The following is a 22,002-nucleotide window of genomic DNA, read 5'->3' as shown; positions in this document are numbered from 1 at the left end:
TCCCCCATATGCAGCCATGTCTCCCCCCCATATCCAGCCATGTTCCCCCTATATGCAGCCATGTCCCCCCCATATGCAGCCATGTCCCCCATATGCAGCCATGTCCCCCCCATATGCAGCCATGTCCCCCCCATATCCAGCCATGTCCCCCATATGCAGCCATGTCCCCCTTACCTGCCTGCTGCAGCGCCACCGCCTGGTTAATACGGGGCGGGGAACATTACAGCTTTCATTTGAATAGCTGTAGTGATTCGCGCCGTGCTGCGTATAGACACTCCCCCTTGCTTGGGATTGGACAGTTCACCCGAGCAAGGGGGAGTGTCTATACGCGGCGGGAATCACTACAGCTATTCAAATGAAAGCTGTAATGTTCCCCGCCCATATTAACCAGGCGGTGGCAGCGGGGATTCGGCGTAACGGCGGCAGCGGCGGGGGGTGTTATCGGATGAGGCATCGGGGGTATTTGCGGGAGTACAAGTACTCCCGCAAATACTCTGAATCGGTTATTATTGTATCCAATGATATCAATGTTAGGGGTTATTATTGTGTCCATGCATACCAATGTTAGGGGTTATTATTGCATCCAATGATAAAAAATGTACAGGGTTATTATTGTATCCAATGATACCAATGTTAGGGGTTATTATTGTGTCCATTCACACCAATGCTGGGGGTTATTATTGTATCCAATGATACCAATGTTAGGGGTTATTATTGTGTCCATTCACACCAATGCTGGGGGTTATTATTGTATCCAATGATACCAATGTTTCGGGTTCTTATTATGTCCACTGGTACCAATGCTGGAGGATATTATGGTGTACACTGATACCAATGGTGGTGGTTATTGTTGCGTTCACTGACACCAATGCTGGAGTTATTGTTGTCCAACTTCCTTCAGTGTGCATTGCAATATGCTGCAAAAAAAATGCAGCAGGGCCAAAATTTTGGGGTATTGATGAGCAAAAAACACACTGGGGTAGATTCAGTAAGATATGCGCTTTTTTTTACGTAGGCGCAGAGCACCGTTTTTGCCCTGCGCCCCCGCAAATTTTCTGCGCTACCCGCGATTCACGGAGCAGTAGCTCCGTAAATTGCGTGTGCGCTCCAGCAGAATGCCCGGCGTAAGCGCGCGCAATTTACATGATCCCGTAGGGGGGCGGGAATCATTTAAATTAGGCGCGTTCCCGCGCCGATCGTAGAGCGCATGCTCCGTCGGGAAACTTTCCCGACGTGCATTGCGGCAAATGACGTCTCAAGGACGTCATTTGCTTCAAAGTGAACGTGAATGGCGTCCAGCGCCACTCACGAATCACTTACGCAAACTACGTAAAGTTCAAATTTCGCGACGCGGGAACGACGGGTATACGTAACATTGGCTGCCCCCGCTAATAGCAGGGGCAGCCTTAGGCCCCGTACACACGAGAGGATCGATCCGCTGAAATTGATCCGCGGATCGGTTTCAGCGGATAGATCCGCTGGTGTGTACGATCCAGCGGATATTTATCCGCGGATATATTTCGGGCCGACCGATTTCCAGCGGATAAAAATTTCTTATCATGCTAAGAAATCTATCCGCTGGAATCGGCTCCAGCGGATCGATCCGGTGGTCTGTACAGACTCACCGGATCGATCCGTCCGAACCCATCCCTCGCATGCGTCGTAATGATTCGACGCATGCGTGGAATTGCTTATATGACAGCGTCGCGCACGTCGCCGCGTCACGTCACCGCGGTGTGAATTCGGCGCGGATTTCGATCCGATGGTAAGTACAATCCAGCGGATCGAAATCCACAGAGGACCGTTTCCGCGGATAAATCCTCTCGTGTGTACCCGGCATAAGATACGACTGGCATAAGTCTCTTACGCCGTTGTATCTTAGGGTGTATTCTCACGCTGGCCGCTAGGTGGCGCTTCTGTAGTTGTCAGCGTAGAGTATGCAAATTGCATACTTACGCCGATTCACAAACGTATGTGCGCCCGGCGGTAGTTTTTTACGTCGTTTTCGTCGTAACGTTGCTCCTGCTATTAGGAGGCGCAGCCAATGTTAAGTATGGACGTCGTTCCAGCGTCGCGATTTGAAAATTTTACGTCGTTTGCGTAAGTCGTCTGTGAATGGCGCTGGACTCCATTTACGTTCATGTCCAAACCAATGACGTCCTTGCGACGTCATTTACCGCAATGCACGTCGGGAAATTTTAGGGACGGCGCATGCGCAGTACGTTTGCTGCAGGAACGCATTTAATTTAAATGATCCACGCCCCCTACCGGATCATTTGAACTACGCGCGCTTACGCCGGCCCCTTTTACGCTACGCCGCCGCAACTTACGGAGCAAGTGCTTCGTGAATACAGCGCTTGCTCCTGTAATTTACGGCGGCGTAGCGTAAAGACGATACGCTGCGACGCCGTATCAGTGCGCGCCCCTACCTGAATCTACCCCACTGACACCAATGCTGGAGTTGTTGTTGTCCAACTTCCTTCAGTGTGCATTGCAATATGCTGCAAAAAAAAAAATGCAGCAGGGCCAAAATTTTGGGGTATCGATGAGCAAAGAACGCACTGCTATTGTGTGGCCCTCTGGAGGTGGCGGGGGCCGCACTTCAGGCCCCTTTCTATTGTACTGCAGTTTTTGCTTGGCTGTGATTTATGATTTTTTATTCTGGTTGGTTGCATCTCACGGACATCTAATTACCGGATTGTCGTTTCCCAGCAACTAGCCAGGCTGCTCCTAAATATTGTTGAGTACATTGTCAGATGGAAGAAAATATAAAATGTATACCGAGAACATTTTGGTAGCGCGCTATTTGGCTTTATTAAGGAATAAGTGACATTAGGACTATGTCTCGCTGTTTCCATTGTGTTCTTCCTGACTGTAATGAAGTGTGGCGCGATCGGCTCTATTCCGGGTCTCTAATTGTCTCCACTTCCCCGAAAATCCCCTTTTCTCTGACACTGGAATTGACTCGTGGGTATTAAATTGTCACGAAACGCTCAGCCGTACTAAACGCGGCACGCCAAGGATAAAGGTCGGGATGCGTAATTGTGTTTTCTCTTTGCTCATCGGGGGAAAGTCTCTGTAGCATCAAGGCCGTGTTTTGTGCGTCGTTGTGACCGGCGTTTGAATTGCGGAGAAGCCACGTCTGCCTACAGCTGTGCGGCGGCGTACAGCACAAATTGGCACTTTCTGCTAATAGCATGGCTTGGCGGGCGCGGAATATAGAAGAGACCATTTGCAGTATTGTGGGAAGCAAATTCTCATTTTCTTTCTTGTAAATGGGGTGCCGCCAACAGTCTGCGGCACTCGGCGAATTGTGGAGCGGCTTATGCGCCTTCTCTCTCTCTCTCTCCCGTACTCGGAGACCCTTCTCTACACGTGTGATTGGCGTGCAGAATGGTAATCTCCTTCCTTCCTCTGTGAATGTCACAAGCTGCGTGCGCTTTTGTTTTATAAGGCCAGATTTATAATTCATGATTGTGGAATCATTCCGTGTCATAAACAAGACGCCGGCAGCAAGACACTTCTCTGCTTAAATTTATTTTCTATCCTATATCACTATGTGACCATTAGGAGATTTCCCGGACATACACGATATTGTCGAAAGTATTGGGACGCCGGCCTTTACACGCACATGGGGCCAAATCCACAAAGAAATTGCGGATCTTAGTTTTAGGCAGAAAAGTTACACTGGCGCAATTTTAGTATTTTAGGTAGCGATCCACAGAGCACTTACCTCTAAAATTGCGCCAGTGTAGCTGATCTCCTTGCATCTTAAGCGATCCCTAATTAAAATGGGCGATTCCCATTTAAATGAGGGCGCGCTCCCGCGCCGGACGGACTGCGCATGCGTGTGACGTCATTTTTCCCGACGTGCATCGCGCATACGTAGTTTACGTCGGGCTTTGTGGATAGCGACGGGTTCGTAAAGTTGCGACGGGAAAAAATAAAGTTACGCGACGGGGAAAAAAAATCAAATTTAAAAAAAAAACGCGGCGATCGAAAAAAAAGGTATGGTTTTGCATGGTCTACTAAAGTTAGTCCATATAAAACCAACCTTAGTTTTGCGCAAGCAAATTCGTAACTTACGCAAATCACACAATGCCTAAAGCTTTGTGGATCTCCGTAAGTACTAATTTGCATACGCAAGGAGGGATTTCGACTCGAAATGCCCCCAGCGGCGGATGCGGTACTGCATCCGAAGATTCAACAGCGTAACTAAATTACGGATGTCGGATCTTCTGCCTAACTTGGGAAAAATCCTTTTGAGGATCGCTCCCAAAGTTAGGCACAGAGATACGCAGGCGGAACAGCAGTTCCGCCTGCGTATCTCTTTTGTGGATTTGGCCCATGAACTTTAACCACTTAAGGATCGAGCCTCTTTCTGAGATTTGGTGTTTACAAATTAAAAATAGTGGGCCAGTTTCAGAAAGAGATACGACGGCGTATCTCCTGATACGCCGTCGTATCTCTGATTGCGCTCGGTCGGATCCATGCGCCTGATTCATAGATTCAGTTACGCATAGAAATTCCTTAAGATCCGCGAGGTGTGTCTTACACCGTCGGATTTTAGGCTGCAATTTCAGGCTGGCCGCTAGGTGGCGCTTCCGTATGTTTTACGCGAGGAATATGCAAATTAGGATTTACGCCGATTCAGAAACGAACGACCGCCCGGCGCTTTTTTTTTTTTACGTCGTTTGCGTTCGGCTTTTTCCGGCGTATAGTTACCCCTGCTATATGAGGCGTAGCTAATGTTAAGTATGGCCGTCGTTCCTGCGCCAAATTTTTAATTTTTACGTCGTTTGCGTAAGTCGTTCGCGAATACGGCTGGACGTAATTTACGTTCACGTCGAAAGCAATGACGTCCTTGCGACGTCATTTGGAGCAATGCACACTGGGATATTTTACGGACGGCGCATGCGCAGTTCGTTCGGCGCGGGGACGCGCTTCATTTAAATGATACACGCCCCTACCCGCCGAATTTGAATTCCGCCGGGTGATTTACGCTACGCCGCCGCAACTTTACAGGAAAAGTGCTTTGTGAATAAAGCACTTGCCTGATAAACTTGCGGCGGCGTAATCGGATACGTTACGCCGCCGCAGAGATTGCTGACCGACCAGACGGTGTGCCGTAGAGGGACAAGGCCTGAACCTGTTGGGTGAGACGGGCACTTGCCTGAAAGTACTGATTGGCGTGCGGAAGGGTAGATCGTTGTTGTCCATTCCTGTGGTTTACTATCCAGGAAACTTTTAACAGTTTACCATTACCCTTTTGGATTACAAGTTGTTCTTTGCGCGCCACCGCATGCCAACCAACAAGGGCATGAACTGTTACAAGTTACTGGGGTCCACAACTCCCATATTACCAGGTGTGTCACCGTGTTTTCAGCCACTTTAACCACTTAAGGACCGCCTCCTGCACATATACGTCGGCAGAATGGCACGGCTGGGCACAAGCACGTACAGGTACGTCCCCTTTAAGTGCCCAGCCGTGGACCCGATCGTCGCTGGAGTCCCGCGATCGGTCCCCGGAGATGAAGAACGAGGAGAGCCGCGTGTAAACACACCTTCCCCGTTCTTCACTGTGGCGCCGTCATTGATCGTGTGTTCTCTGATATAGGGAAACGCGATCAATGACATCACACATCCAGCCCCGCCCCCCCTACAGTTAGAAACACGTATGAGGTCACACTTAACCCCTTCAGCGCCCCCTTGTGGTTAACTCCCAAACTGCAATTGTCATTTTCACAGTAAACGATGCATTTTTAATGCATTTTTTGCTGGGAAAATGCCAATGGTCCCAAAAATGTGTCAAAATTGTCCGATGTGTCCGCCATAATGTCGCAGTCACGAAAAAAATCGCTGATCGCCGCCATTAGTAGTAAAAAAAAAAAAAATGATAAAAATGCAATAAAACTATCCCCTATGTTGTAAGCGCTATAAATTTTGCGCAAACCAATCGATAAACGCTTATTGCTATTTTTTTACCAAAAATAGGTAGAAGAATATGTATCGGCCTAAACTGAGGAAAAAAATGTTTATATATATTTTTGGGGATATTTATTAGAGCAAAAAGTAAAAAATATTGTTTTTTTTTCAAAATTGTCGTTCTATTTTTGTTTAAAGCGCAAAAAATAAAAACCGCAGATGTGATCAAATACCACCAAAAGAAAGCTCTATTTGTGGGGAAAAAAGGACGCCAATTTTGTTTGGGAGCCACGTCGCACGACCGCGCAATTGTCAGTTAAAGCGGCGCAGTGCCGAATCGCAAAAACTGGCCAGGTCCTTTACCTGCCTAAAGGTCCGGGTCTTAAGTGGTTAAGGGGTTAATCACAAAGCGTAGACCCAAAACAACCAGCAGCTCCTCCGGGGGTAGTGCTACATATTTTCCTCACCAGACGGTGCGATTTCCTGGATTGTTGGAGGAAAATTGAAGCTTCTCTTCTTTCTTGAAATTTCTTTCATTTACACGGCGTCCACATGAGCTGAACGCACAGCGCTGCCCCCATCAGGCCGCATCTTGTAGTTCAGAAGCTACAAATGGTATTCTCTATACGGCCAGCTCCAGTAGAAAGCCATGGACCCCGCTGATATATTGTTTGGTATGATCCAGACTTAGGCCCCTTTCACACTGGGGCATTTTTCAGGCGTTATTCAAGCGTTTTTTCAGGCGAAGCCTCCTCTGCAATCCCAATGTGAAAGCCCCGAGTGCTTTCAGAGCCCTTTCACACTGCCAGCGCCCCAAAAAACGCTGGTAAAGCGCCGCTAAGACCCTAACGTTTTAAGGGCGTTTTTGCAGTGCCTCAGTGTGAAAGGGTAAGGCGTTTTTACAGCGCTTTCAATTCATTTCAATGGAGAGGGGCGTTTTTTTCAGCACCCAAAAGCTGCTCCAAAGATGCTGCTTGCAGGACTCAGTGTGAAAGGGTCCATTGAGATGCATGGGGAGCATTTTATGAGCGTTTTAATAGCACTATTTTTAATGCGAATACGCTGTAAAAACACTTCAGTGTGAAAGGGGTCTTACTAGTGCACCCCCCCCTTCCCAAACAAGAGTAGAACCAGGGCTAGACAAATCCCGGTCGCCAGGTCGCCATGGCGACTAGAAATGGGGTCCTGGCGACTTGGCTTGGAAGGTGGGCATCTGGTGGTGGCCGTTGGTATTACAAGTTAAGCATTACAAGTTAAACAGCAATTCTAATGTCATTTTTCACTATTTTCACTGCCATCTTCTTCCCTCTAATTAGAACCCCCAAACATTATATATATTTTTTATCCTAACACCCTAGAGAATAAAATGGCGATCGTTGCAATACTTTCTGTTACGCTGTATTTGCGCAGCGGTCTTACAAGCGCACTTTTTTTGGGGAAAAATTACACTTTTTTTAATTAAAAAATAAGACAACAGTAAAGGTATCGCCATTTTTTTTAATATTATGAAAGATAATGTTACGCCGAGTAGATTCATACCCAACATGTCACGCTTCAAAATTACGTCCGCTCGTGGAATGGCGACAAACTTTTACCCTTTAAAACCTCCATAGGCGATGTTTAAAAAACTCTACAGGTTGCATGTTTTGAGTTACAGAGGAGGTCTAGAGCTAGAATTATTGCTCTCGCTCAACTAATCGCGGCGATACCTCACATGTGCGGTTTGAACACCGTTTACATATGCGGGCGCTGATCACGTATGTGTTCGCTTCTGCGCGCAAGCTCGTCGGGACGGGGCGCGTTTTCTGGCTCCTAACTTTTTTAGCTGGCTCCTAGATTCCAAGCAAATTTGTCAACCCCTGGGTAGAACATTAAATACTCTATGCATGAGGCTCAGTTTACAAATCTTTAACACTAGAGAGAGTGGCTTTATTTTTAGCCATGTGACTGTCATTTTCATATTTTTTGGACTCGACTGAAAATAACTGTCACTTTTCTTGAAAATAAGGATATTTATCCCGGTGTGACAGACATGTGCATTCCGAAAAAAAATAGTTTAGTTTTGATTCATAAATCTAATTTTATTCAATTCATAATTGGAATTCATATTCGGAATCTTTGAATTTTTTTTAATTTACCGTTTTGTTTTTTGGATTCAACATTTTTAAATCGATCGAAACGAAAATTTTATATTTGAATGCAGCAAAGTGAACAAACAAAAGAAAAATCTTCATCAAATAGTTACAGTGACTCTTTAACCGCTTGTCGACCGGCTCACGCCAATATACGTCGGCAGAATGCCCCTGCCGCAAGCTCTAGGACCGTGCCCGCAGGACCCACAGACTGCGGGCACGCACTGTTAGTCTGCACTGATGGGCACTGTTAGGCTGCACTAATGGGCACTGATTGGCGGCAGGGATGGGCACTGAAGAGAAGGCACTAATGGGCTCTGATAGGTGGCAGGGATAGGTGGCACTGGTGGGCATTGATGGGTAGCACTGGCGGGCGGCACCGATGAGCACTGAGTGGTGACAATTGATGGCACAGTGGCTGCGTTTGATGGCATGGCACAGTGGTGACAATTGATAACACAGTGGCTGCGTTTGATGGCATGGGACAGTGGCTGCGTTTGATGGCATGGCACAGTGGTGACAATTGATGGCACAGTGGCTGTGTTTGATGGCATGGCACAGTGGCTGTGTTTGATGGCATGGCACAGTGGTGACAATTGATGGCACAGTGGTTGCGTTTGATGGCATGGCACAGTGGCTGCGTTTGATGGCATGGCACAGTGGCTGTGTTTGATGGCATGGCACAGTGGTGACAATTGATGGCACAGTGGCTGCGTTTGATGGCATGGCACAGTGGCTGCGTTTGATGGCACAGTGGCTGCGTTTGATGGCACAGTGGCTGCGTTTGATGGCATGGCACAGTGGTGACAATTGATGGCACAGTGGCTGTGTTTGATGGCATGGCACAGTGGCTGTGTTTGATGGCATGGCACAGTGGTGACAATTGATGGCACAGTGGCTGCGTTTGATGGCATGGCACAGTGGTGACATTTGATGGCACAGTGGCTGCGTTTGATGGCATGGCACAGTGGTGACAATTGATGGCACAGTGGCTGCGTTTGATGGCATGGCACAGTGGTGACATTTGATGGCACAGTGGCTGCGTTTGATGGCATGGCACATTTTTTTTTTTTTTCGTTTGCGCCCCCCCCCCAAAATGTTGAGCACCAGCCGCCACTGGTCTCACTAGATATGAGCTGATCCGTTTTTTGTGAATCGCGGCAAAAGCCACACAATTTGGTAACTAATAAGTTTAATTCTTTAATTTGCACTTTCCAGTCGCACGTTCCATTTGCAGATCTATTATCAGAGTTATTAAAATGATGTGTGAAATTAATGGAATATTGTCGTCTATTTAGTCAGGTAAATTAACATTGTTTTGCTGATATTCGGCACGCCGCTCATCTTCCTAATTACCGTCACGATTGGGAAGAAAAAAACCTGTAAATTGAGTCGAGTCTGGTGGGGGGGAGGGGGTGGGGGATGGTCGGGAACTGATAGAAATAAATTGTGTAAATCTCATAATCTCACATTTTGGAATAGTTGTCAGAAAAATAAATATTCTTCACCAAAGTTTTGGCTTTTAATCCAAGCTGAAGGCCTGACCCAGAAATGGCCTCTATTTATTATCATGTATTCTCCACCGGAACTATCATTGGTTTCAGCCATGTGACTGGTATTGAACTCCGCTCTCATTGGCTGACATTACTAGAAAGAACAACCCCTATAGCAGGGATCCTCAAACTACGGCCCTCCAGCCAGGGCTCGAGTCCTGCGGGAACGGCGTCCCTGCACTTTTTTTCACAGCAGGAACGCCGTTCCCTTTGCGGGACTAGAGCAGCCGAGCCGCCCGAGCCGATCCTTCACTAAGCCGCGATGCTGGGAGGACTCGACTCGAGTCATTGTCAGGGGCAGGCGAACTGAGCCGAGCAGACTCCTCCTCCAGGCTCCAACCTTGCCTGCCACCTGTCCTTCAGTAGGCGGCCGTTGCGGGTGACATCACGCGGAGGCGGAGTCACACAGCAAAGCTAGGTTGAGCCGGCGTCTCCTCTCCTCACACCGTCACACGCACTCTGCCCTGACACACTGACACTGTGTGAGTGAGTGAAAAACTTATATAGCGCAGCACATGCGAAATGAATCGCCTCTGGGCGCTGTGTCCTGGGCGGGTGTGTGTGCAGTGAGCTGTAAAAAAAGCCTTTTTTGCACCCTGCTATAATATATATTTATATATATATAGATTGACCAGCCAGGCCAGCACCCTGAGACCAGGCCAGCACCCTGAGACCAGCCAGCCAGCACCCTGAGACCAGCCAGCCAGCACCCTAAGACCAGCCAGCCAGCACCCTGAGACCAGCCAGCCAGCACCCTGAGACCAGCACGGCCAGCACCCTGAGACCAGCATGGCCCACCCTGAGACCAGCCAGGAAAGGACCCTGAGACCAGCCAGGCCAGCACCCTGAGACCAGCCAGCCAGCACCCTGAGACCAGCCAGGCCAGCACCCTGAGACCAGCAAGGCCAGCACCCTGAGACCAGCCAGGCCAGCACCCTGAGACCAGCCAGGCCAGCACCCTGAGACCAGCCAGGCCAGCACCCTGAGACCAGCCAGGCCAGCACCCTGAGACCAGCACGGCCAGCACGGCCAGCACCCTGAGACCAGCATGGCCAGCACCCTGAGACCAGCCAGGCCAGCACTGAGACCAGCACGGCCAGCACCCTGAGACCAGCCAGCCAGCACCCTGAGACCAGCCAGGCCAGCACCCTGAGACCAGCCAGGCCAGCACTGAGACCAGCACCCTGAGACCAGCCAGCCAGCACCCTGAGACCAGCCAGGCCAGCAGCCTGAGACCAGCCAGGCCAGCAGCCTGAGACCAGCACCCTGAGACCAGCCAGGCCAGCACTGAGACCAGCCAGGCCAGCACCCTGATACCAGGACTTAGAGGTCCCCAGGGGCCCGGAGGTGACATCTCGTGGTGTCCTCGGCTTGTTGTACTGAAGGTATAACCCGGGCGCTCCTCGGCTTTGTTGTACTGAAGGTATAACCCGGGCGATCCTCGGCTTTGTTGTACTGAAGGTATAACCCGGGCGATCCTCGGCTTTGTTGTACTGGAGGTATAACCCAGGCGATCCTCGGCTTTGTTGTACTGGAGGTATAACCCGGGAGATCCTCGGCTTTGTTGTACTGGAGGTATAACCCGGGAGATCCTCGGCTTTGTTGTACTGAAGGTATAACCCGGGCGATCCTCGGCTTTGTTGTACTGGAGGTATGACCCGGGCGATCCTCGGCTTTGTTGTACTGGAGGTATAACCCGGGCGATCCTCGGCTTTGTTGTACTGGAGGTATAACCCGGGCGATCCTCGGCTTCGTTGTACTGGAGGTATAACCCGGGCGATCCTCGGCTTTGTTGTACTGAAGGTATAACCCGGGCGATCCTCTGCTTTGTTGTACTGAAGGTATAACCCGGGCGATCCTCGGCTTCGTTGTACTGGAGGTATAACCCGGGCGATCCTCGGCTTTGTTGTACTGGAGGTATAACCCGGGCGATCCTCGGCTTCGTTGTACTGGAGGTATAACCCGGGTGATCCTCGGCTTTGTTGTACTGGAGGTATAACCCGGGCGATCCTCGGCTTTGTTGTACTGGAGGTATAACCCGGGCGATCCTTGGCTTTGTTGTACTGAAGGTATAACCCGGGCGGTCCTCGGCTTTGTTGTACTGGAGGTATAACCCGGGCGATCCTTGGCTTTGTTGTACTGGAGGTATAACCCAGGCGATCCTCGGCTTTGTTGTACTGGAGGTATAACCCGGGCGATCCTCGGCTTTGTTGTACCGGAGGTATAACCCGGGCGATCCTCGGCTTTGTTGTACTGGAGGTATAACCCGGGCGATCCTCGGCTTTGTTGTGCTGAAGGTATAACCCGGGCGATCCTCGGCTTTGTTGTACTGGAGGTATAACCCGGGCGATCCTCGGCTTTGTTGTACTGAAGGTATAACCCGGGCGATCCTCGGCTTTGTTGTACTGGAGGTATGACCCGGGCGATCCTCGGCTTTGTTGTACTAGAGGTCTAACCCGGGCGATCCTCGGCTTTGTTGTACTGGAGGTATAACCCGGGCGATCCTCGGCTTTGTTGTACTGGAGGTATAACCCGGGTGATCCTCGGCTTTGTTGTACTGGAGGTATAACCCGGGCGATCCTCGGCTTTGTTGTACTGGAGGTATAACCCGGGCGATCCTCGGCTTTGTTGTACTGGAGGTATAACCCGGGCGATCCTCGGCTTTGTTGTACTGGAGGTATAACCCGGGCGATCCTCGGCTTTGTTGTACTGGAGGTGTAACCCGGGCGATCCTCGGCTTTGTTGTACTGGAGGTGTAACCCGGGCGATCCTCGGCTTTGTTGTACTGGAGGTATAACCCGGGCGATCCTCGGCTTTGTTGTACTGGAGGTATAACCTGGGTGATCCTCGGCTTTGTTGTACTGGAGGTATAACCCGGGCGATCCTCGGCTTTGTTGTACTGGAGGTATAACCCGGGGGCGATCCTCGGCTTTGTTGTACTGGAGGTATGACCCGGGCGATCCTCGGCTTTGTTGTACTGGAGGTATGACCCGGGCGATCCTCGGCTTTGTTGTACTGGAGGTATAACCCGGGCGATCCTCGGCTTTATTGTACTGGAGGTATAACCCGGGCGATCCTCGGCTTTGTTGTACTGGAGGTATAACCCGGGTGATCCTCAGCTTTATTGTTCTGGAGGTATAACCCGGGCATTCCTCGGCTTTGTTGTACTGAAGGTATAACCCGGGCGATCCTCGTTCTTGTCGAGAATCGCAGCTTCCGGAGGTTTAGTAAAGGTCACATTTCCGCGGCGTTCTCCAACCGCTAATTAAACTCCCTGCTGGAAGTTAATTTCGGCTCCACTTCACCTTTTGCTTCATGTAACTATTTGGTTAGACATTCAATTATTGCCCCGCCGTCCCATGTCATCCATCATGCGTCCCGTTATGTTGCTGCGTCATGTTTAATTATTCTTTATTCCTTACATCTCCTCATCATTAAATAGCAGAACTATTTCCAGCTCCGACGCACGCGGGGAAGGGCGGCCGTTTGTGTGGTTGTGCCGGTTGTGCATTTTTATGGCTCTCCGCTGTAACCTTCAGCCTGTTTCTTTCTCCCCCCGGCCTGCTAACAATGCATCTTTATTAGGGGATTCAGAGTTCACGAGTCCTCCGGGACGCTCGGCATCCTCATCAGAGTCTGAACAGATGTGTGATTGCGCTCTGAAAAGGAGATTGTGCGCTTGAGATGATCGTTCAAGAAAAACGTCAGTTGCAGTTTTATTACTAAGAAGATCTTGGATTAGGTGGAGTAGACCTCCAGGTGTGTTCAGCGGCCGTACCTGGGGGACGCAATCATCACAAGGTGCACCCCGGGAGGTCTCCTCGTTGTCCTTCAAAGTGTGAAAGTAAGAATCTGCAGAGTCTATGGAAGAATATACACTCACCATAGTACCGGGTTGGACCACCTTTATTAGGGGCACCTTGCTAGTACCGGGTTGGACCTTCTTTATTAGGGGGACCTTGCTAGTACCGGGTTGGACCTTCTTTATTAGGGGGACCTTGCTAGTACCGGGTTGGACCTTCTTTATTAGGGGCACCTTGCTAGTACCGGGTTGGACCTTCTTTATTAGGGGGACCTTGCTAGTACCAGGTGGGACCCCCTTTATTAGGGGCACCTTGCTAGTACCGGGTTGGACCTTCTTTATTAGGGGCACCTTGCTAGTACCGGGTTGGGCCTTCTTTATTAGGGGCACCTTGCTAGTACCGGGTTGGACCTTCTTTATTAGGGGCACCTTGCTAGTACCGGGTTGGACCTTCTTTATTAGGGGCACCTTGCTAGTACCGGGTTGGGCCTTCTTTATTAGGGGCACCTTGCTAGTACCGGGTTGGACCTTCTTTATTAGAGTGAACCTTGCTAGTACCGGGTTGGACCTTCTTTATTAGGGGCACCTTGCTATTCCCGGGTTGGACCTTCTTTATTAGGGGCACCTTGCTAGTACCGGGTTGGACCTTCTTTATTAGGGGGACCTTGCTAGTACCAGGTGGGACCCCCTTTATTAGGGGCACCTTGCTAGTACCGGGTTGGACCTTCTTTATTAGGGGCACCTTGCTAGTACCGGGTTGGACCTTCTTTATTAGGGGCACCTTGCTAGTACCGGGTTGGACCTTCTTTATTAGGGGCACCTTGCTAGTACCGGGTTGGACATTCTTTATTAGGGGCACCTTGCTAGTACCGGGTTGGGCTTTCTTTATTAGGGGGACCTTGCTAGTACCAGGTTGGGCTTTCTTTATTAGGGGGACCTTGCTAGTACCGGGTTGAACCTTCTTTATTAGGGGGACCTTGCTAGTACCGGGTTGGACCTTCTTTATTAGGGGGACCTTGCTAGTACCGGGTTGGACCTTCTTTATTAGGGGCACCTTGCTAGTACCGGGTGGGACCTTCTTTATTAGGGAGACCTTGCTAGTACCGGGTTGGGCCTTCTTTATTAGGGGCACCTTGCTAGTACCGGGTTGGACCTTCTTTATTAGGGGCACCTTGCTAGTACCTGGTGGGACCCCCTTTATTAGGTGCACCTTGCTAGTACCGGGTGGGACCCCCTTTATTTGGTGCACCTTGCTAGTACCGGGTTGGACCTTCTTTATTAGGGGCACCTTGCTAGTACCGGGTTGGACCTTTTTTATTAGGGGCACCTTGCTAGTACCGGGTGGGACCCCCTTTATTAGGGGCACCTTGCTAGTACCGGGTGGGACCCCCTTTATTAGGTGCACCTTGCTAGTACAGGGTTGGATACCCCGTTATTAGGTACACCTTGCTTGTCCCGGGTTGGACCCCCTTTTGCCTTCATTCTTGGTGGAATAGATACAACAAGGTGTTGGAAACGTTCCTCAGAGATTTTCCTCCATAGTGACCTGATAACATCACACAGTTGCTGCAGATTTGTCGGCTGCACATCCATGATGCCAATCTCCCGTTCCACCACAATTTAAGGTGTTCTATTGGATGAGATGTGGGGAGTGTGGAGGCCATTGGAGGACAGGGACCTCATTGTCCAGTGGTGAGATGATTGGATCTTTGTGACATGGTGACATTATCCTGCTGGGAGGAGCCATCAGAAGATGGGGACACTGTAGTCATAAAGGGATGGACATGGTCACCAACAATACTCAGGTAGATCGTGGTGTATAATCAATGCTCAATTGGTACTAAGGGGCCAAATCAGTGTGCCCATATCAACAAGTTCAGATCAGTGTGCCCATATCAACAAGCCCATATCAGTGTGCCCATATCAACGAGTCCAGATCAGTGTGCCCATATCAACAAGTCCAGATCAGTGTGCCCATATTAACGAGTCCAGATCAGTGTGCCTATATCAACATGCCCGTTTCAATGAGTCCAGATCAGTGTGCTCATATCAACGTGCTCATGTCAGTGTGCCCATATCAGTGTGCTCATTTCAACATGCCCATATCAGTGTGCCCATATCAACGAGTCCATATCAGTGTGCACATATCAACAAGCCCATATCAGTGTGCCCATATCAACGAGTCCATATCAGTGTGCCCATATCAAAGAGTCCATATCAGTGTGCCCATATCAACGAGTCCAGATCAGTGTGCCCATATCAACGAGTCCAGATCAGTGTGCCCATATCAACGAGTCCAGATCAGTGTGCCCATATTAACGAGTCCAGATCAGTGTGCCCATATCAACATGCCCGTTTCAATGAGTCCAGATCAGTGTGCCCATATCAACGTGCCCATACCAGTGTGCCAAATATAAGTGCGCCCATTTTATCAAGTTCATATCAGTGTGCCCATATCGAGTCCATATCAGTGTACCCATATCAACGAGTCCATATCAGTGTGCCCATATCAACGAGTCCATATAAGTGTGCCCATATCAACGAGTCCATATAAGTGTGCCCATATCAACGAGTCCATATCAGTGTGCCCATATCAATGTGTCCATATCAACGAGTCCATATCAGTGTGCCCATATCAACATGTCCAGATCAGTGTGCTCATATCAGTGTGCCCATTTCTACATGCCCATATCAGTGTGCCCATATCTATGAGTCCAGATAAGTGTGCCCATATCAATGAGTCCAGATCAGTGTGCCCATATCAACGTGCCCATTTTATCAAGTCCATATCAGTGTGGCCATATCGAGTCCATGTCAGTGTACCCATATCAACGAGTCCATATCAATGTGCCCATATTAACGAGTCCATATCAACGTGCCCATATCAGTGTGCCAATATCAACGTGCCCATATCAGTGTGCCAATATCAGCGTGCCCATATCAGTGTGCCCATATCAACGAGTCCATATCAGTGTGCCCATATTAACGAGTCCGTATCAGTGTGCCCATATCAACAAGCCCATATCAGTGTGCCCATATCAACGAGTCCAGATCAGTGTGCCCATATCAACAAGTCCAGATCAGTGTGCCCATATTAACGAGTCCAGATCAGTGTGCCTATATCAACATGCCCGTTTCAATGAGTCCAGATCAGTGTGCTCATATCAACGTGCTCATGTCAGTGTGCCCATATCAGTGTGCCCATATCAACGAGTCCATATCAGTGTGCACATATCAACAAGCCCATATCAGTGTGCCCATATCAACGAGTCCATATCAGTGTGCCCATATCAAAGAGTCCATATCAGTGTGCCCATATCAACGAGTCCAGATCAGTGTGCCCATATCAACGAGTCCAGATCAGTGTGCCCATATCAACGAGTCCAGATCAGTGTGCCCATATTAACGAGTCCAGATCAGTGTGCCCATATCAACATGCCCGTTTCAATGAGTCCAGATCAGTGTGCCCATATCAACGTGCCCATATCAGTGTGCCCATACCAGTGTGCCAAATATAAGTGCGCCCATTTTATCAAGTTCATATCAGTGTGCCCATATCGAGTCCATATCAGTGTACCCATATCAACGAGTCCATATCAGTGTGCCCATATCAACGAGTCCATATCAGTGTGCCCATATCAACGAGTCCATATAAGTGTGCCCATATCAACGAGTCCATATCAGTGTGCCCATATCAATGTGTCCATATCAACGAGTCCATATCAGTGTGCCCATATCAACATGTCCAGATCAGTGTGCTCATATCAGTGTGCCCATTTCTACATGCCCATATCAGTGTGCCTATATCTATGAGTCCAGATCAGTGTGCCCATATCAATGAGTCCAGATCAGTGTGCCCATATCAACGTGCCCATTTTATCAAGTCCATATCAGTGTGGCCATATCGAGTCCATGTCAGTGTACCCATATCAACGAGTCCATATCAATGTGCCCATATTAACGAGTCCATATCAGTGTGCCCATATCAACGTGCCCATGTCAGTGTGCCCATATCAACAAGTCCATATCAGTGTGCCCATATCAATGAGTCCATATCAGTGTGCCCATTCTAACGAGCCCATATCAGTGTGCCCATTCTAACGAGTCCATATCAGTGTGCCCATATCAACGAGTCCAAATCCGTGTGCCCATATCAACGAGACCAAATCAGTGTGCCCATATGCCCATATCAATGAGTCCAGATCAGTGTGCCCATATCAGTGTGCCCATATTAATGAGACCAAGTCAGTGTGCCCATATGCCCATATCAACGAGTCCAGATCAGTGTGCCCATAGTAACGAGTCCAGATCAGTGTGCCCATAGTAACGAGTCCAGATCAGTGTGCCCATATCAGTGTGCCCATATCAGTGTGCCCATATCAGTGTGCCCATATCTTCTCCCCCTTCCCTCCACCAATTCACTATAAAGAAAAAAGAAATCGGTTTGAAGAGTTCATTCTGAGGATTTATTTTTCACCAATCGGCCTACAGACAGAACGCCGGCTCCTGCCGCGGGATCGCTGTGCAGCTCACCGTTATTCTTTACATTGGTTGCCTCGAAGGAGATTCATAATGGGCGCATTAATTCTGCTTCTGTGGGGGGGGGGGGGGGGGGAATCGCACGCTCTTTATAATGTGCGCCGAGTCATTTGCATTTCCTTCTAGCAGACAGCTCGCTGAAATACGGGGCTCTTTGTTAAGATATACCATTTTAATGAGTTGGAAATTAGTTATAAACTGTATTTACTTGTTACATTACACGGCGCTATTGGGAACACCACATGAGGATGTTGTTGTTTCTTTTTTTATGTATTTTTTTTTTTTTTATGTATTTTTTTTTATTGGATAGACTAGCATGAAAACATAAAAAATCCTTGGCTTACCGTGTTGCTGTGATCAGTAATTGTTAGCTGTTTGATCCAGGCTTTTCATTGTAACGAAGAATAATGGCTCGCCCTATCTTCATTTTCCACCGGCACATTAAAGAATGTAATGCAGCTCATAAGATAGTAATGCTCGGCGCATAATGGCGCCCGTAATTGCCTGTTTTCAATCAACCCGCTGCAGCCGCGGCTCTATCATCTTTCCAGAAATGCAGCTGATCGTAAAAATGTCAAATAATGAAATAAAATACACGCAAATTAACATATTTTTTTTTTTTTTTTTTAATGATTTTAATTTCTGAGACTCGGGCTTGCTTTGCCTTAGCAGAGAAAAAAACCTTCAGAATTAAAAATCTGGACCCAATCTCGTGTGATAGGCCGTGAATGTACAAATCTCTATTGTTGATGTGCGATTAAAGCGAATGCTGTTTTTTTGTGGGGGGAGGGGGGGTTTGGCCTAGTAATCGTCAGCAGGCGCGGTCTACGTGTTCACAAGCCCTTAGCTGTGTTCCTAAGGAAGGGTATTCAAAGTCATTGGATAAAAATGCGCAATCAGGATCCCAAGATGGGTCATCTGACCGATCAATCTGAGGAAGGGGGCAAGCCCTCGAAACATGTTATCATGATGACTGGCTTCTCTCCAACTACTCATCCAACCAGCAATGCGACATGAGCACAAGACAACAAGAGGTAACGATAATAATAACATGTTTCAGGGGGCTTGCCAACTTCCACAGATCAATCTGAGGAAGGGGCAAGCCCTTGAAACATGTTATCATGATGACTGGCTTCTCCCCAACTACTCATCCGACCAGCAATCAGACATGAGCAAAAGACAACAAGAGGTAACCATGATAACATGTTGCGGGGGCTTGCCAACTTTCTCAGATCAATCTGAGGAAGGGGGCGAGCCCTCGAAACATGTTATCATGATGACTGGCTTCTCTCCAACTACTCATCCAACCAGCAATGCGACATGAGCACAAGACAACAAGAGGTAACGATAATAATAACATGTTTCAGGGGGCTTGCCAACTTCCACAGATCAATCTGAGGAAGGGGCAAGCCCTTGAAACATGTTATCATGATGACTGGCTTCTCTCCAACAAGAGGTAACCATGATAACATGTTTGAGGGGCTTGCCAACTTCTTCAGATCAATCTGAGGAAGGGGCAAGCCCTTGAAACATGTTATCATGATGACTGGCTTCTCTCCAACTACTCATCCAACCAGCAATGAGACATGAGCACAAGACAACAAGAAGTAACCATGATAACATGTTTCGGGGGCTTGCCAACTTTCTCAGATCAATCTGAGGAAGGGGCAAGCCCTTTAAACATGTGATCATGATGACTGGCTTCTTTTGAACTACTTATTCAACCAGCAATGAGACATGAGCACAAGACAACAAGAGGTAACCAAGATAACATGTTTCAGGGGATTGCCAGCTTCCTCAGATCAATCTGAGGAAGGGGCAAGCCCTTGAAACTTGTTTTCATGATGTCTGGCTTCTCTCCAACAAGAGGTAACCATGATAACATGTTTCAGGGGCTTGCCAACATCCTCAGATCAATCTGAGGAAGGGGCGAGCCCTTGAAACATGTTATCACGATGACTGGCTTCTCTCCAACAAGAAATAACCATGATAACATGTTTCGGGGGCTTGCCAACTTCCTCAGATCAATCTGAGGAAGGGGCAAGCCCTTGAAACATGTTATCATGATGACTGGCGTCTCTCAAACTACTTATCCAACCAGCAATGAGACATGAGCACGAGACAACAAGAGGTAACCATGATAACATGTTTGAGGGGCTTGCCAACTTCTTCAGATTAATCTGAGGAAGGGGCAAGCCCTTGAAACATGTTATCATGATGACTGGCTTCTTTTGAACTACTTATTCAACCAGCAATGAGACATGAGCATGAGACAACAAGAGGTAACCATGATAACATGTTTCGGGGGCTTGCCAACTTCCTCAGATCAATCTGAGGAAGAGGACAAGCCCTTGAAACATGTTATCATAATGACTGGCTTCTCTCCAACTACTCATCCAACCAGCAATGAGACATGAGCACGAGACAACAAGGGATTGCCAGCTTCCTCAGATCAATCTGAGGAAGGGGGCAAGCCCTTGAAACATGTTATCATGATGACTGGCTTCTCCCCAACAAGAGGTAACCATGATAACAGGTTTAGGGGGCTTGCCAACTTTCTCAGATCAATCTGCGTAATTGTCAGTTAAAGCCGGGACATGTGGGACCCGCGGACCCGATCGCCGCCGGTGTCCCGTGATAGGTCCCTGGAGCTGAAGAACGGGGAGAGTCGAGTGTAAACACAGCTTCCCAGTTCTTCACTGTGGCTTCTCTGATTGTCTGTTCCCTGTTATAGAAAACAACGATCAGTGACATCACACGTCCAGCCACGCCCCCCTACAATAAGAATCACTTCCTTAGGGCACACGTAACCCCTTTAGTGCCCCCTTGTGGTTAACTCCTTCACTGCCAGTGTAATTTTCACAGTAATCAGGGCATTTGTATATAATTTTTTGCTGTGAAAATGACAATGGTCCTAAAAATGTGTCAAAATTGTCTGAAGTGTCCGCCATAATGTCGCAGTCACGAAGAAAATCGCTGATCGCCGCCATTAGTAGTAAAAAATTATTAATAAAAATGCCATAAAACTATCCCCTATTTTGTAGACGCTATAAGTTTTGCGCAATTAACGATTATATGCGATTTTTTTTTTTTACCAAAAATATGTAGAAGAATTTGTATCGGCCTAAACTGAGGAAAAAAAAATGTTTTTATATATTTTTGGGGGATATTTATTATAGCAAAAAGTAAAAAATATTGCATTTTTTTCCAAAATTGTCGCTCTATTTTTGTTTATAGTGCAAAAAATAAAAACCGCAGAGGCGATCAAATACCACCAAAAGAAAGCTCTATTTGTGGGGAAAAAAGGACGCCAATTTTGTTTGGGTGCCACGTCGCACGACCGCGCAATTGTCAGTTAAAGCGACGCAGTGCCGAATCGCAAAAAGGGGCAAGGTCCTTAACCTGCATAATGGTCCGGGTCTTAAGTGGTTAAGGAGGAAATGCTCTGCCACTTGACCTCATTAAAAGGTGCCAGGGCAGTGTAGTGGCCGGCACTGCTACCTTACTGGGGGAAAAAGGAAAAGTTCTTATTTCAACTACTTAGGATATTGCATTTTATGAGGAAGTAAATACTGGTGTCCTCCAGGGTGGTCCGGGGGTTCCTGTAGTCCAGACATATACAGGTACTGAAAATATGAACATTTTTTTGTGCATGGTTTTGGAAGCTCAGAGCCAGGGCCCGCCATCAGGGGGGGTACAGGCAGTACACCTGTAAGTGGCCCGGAGGTCCCCAGGGGCCCGGATGGCAACCCCCTTTTTTTATAAAAAAAAAACATTTTTTTTTTTTTTGGAAAGGGTTGGTGGTCCCCAGGGCCCCGGATGGCAACCCCCCCTGTTTTTAATTTTTTTTTTATTAAAAAAAAATATATTTTTTATTATAATATATATATATTTTTTTTATTAGAGGTCCCCAGGGCCCCTGATGACAACCCCCCCCCCCCTGTTTTTATATAAAAAAATTATTTTTTTTCTATTTCTTTTATATATATATATATATATATATATATATATATATATATATATATATATATATATATATATATATATATAT

The 22,002-nt window shown here is 48.0% G+C and overlaps 1 protein-coding gene across 3 annotated transcripts in view; it reads left to right on the top strand.

Annotated features, from left to right (window-relative positions):
* The window catches only part of CRTAC1 (cartilage acidic protein 1), a 738,783-nt gene that overhangs the window by 642,913 nt on the left and 73,868 nt on the right, over nt 1–22,002 (top strand). The window lies entirely within an intron of this gene.

Source organism: Rana temporaria, chromosome 8, assembly GCF_905171775.1.
Source record: "Rana temporaria chromosome 8, aRanTem1.1, whole genome shotgun sequence".
Lineage (NCBI taxonomy): Eukaryota > Metazoa > Chordata > Amphibia > Anura > Ranidae > Rana > Rana temporaria.
The sequence above is the reverse complement of the archived record's forward strand: the minus strand, read 5'-3'. Positions and strand labels throughout refer to the sequence as shown.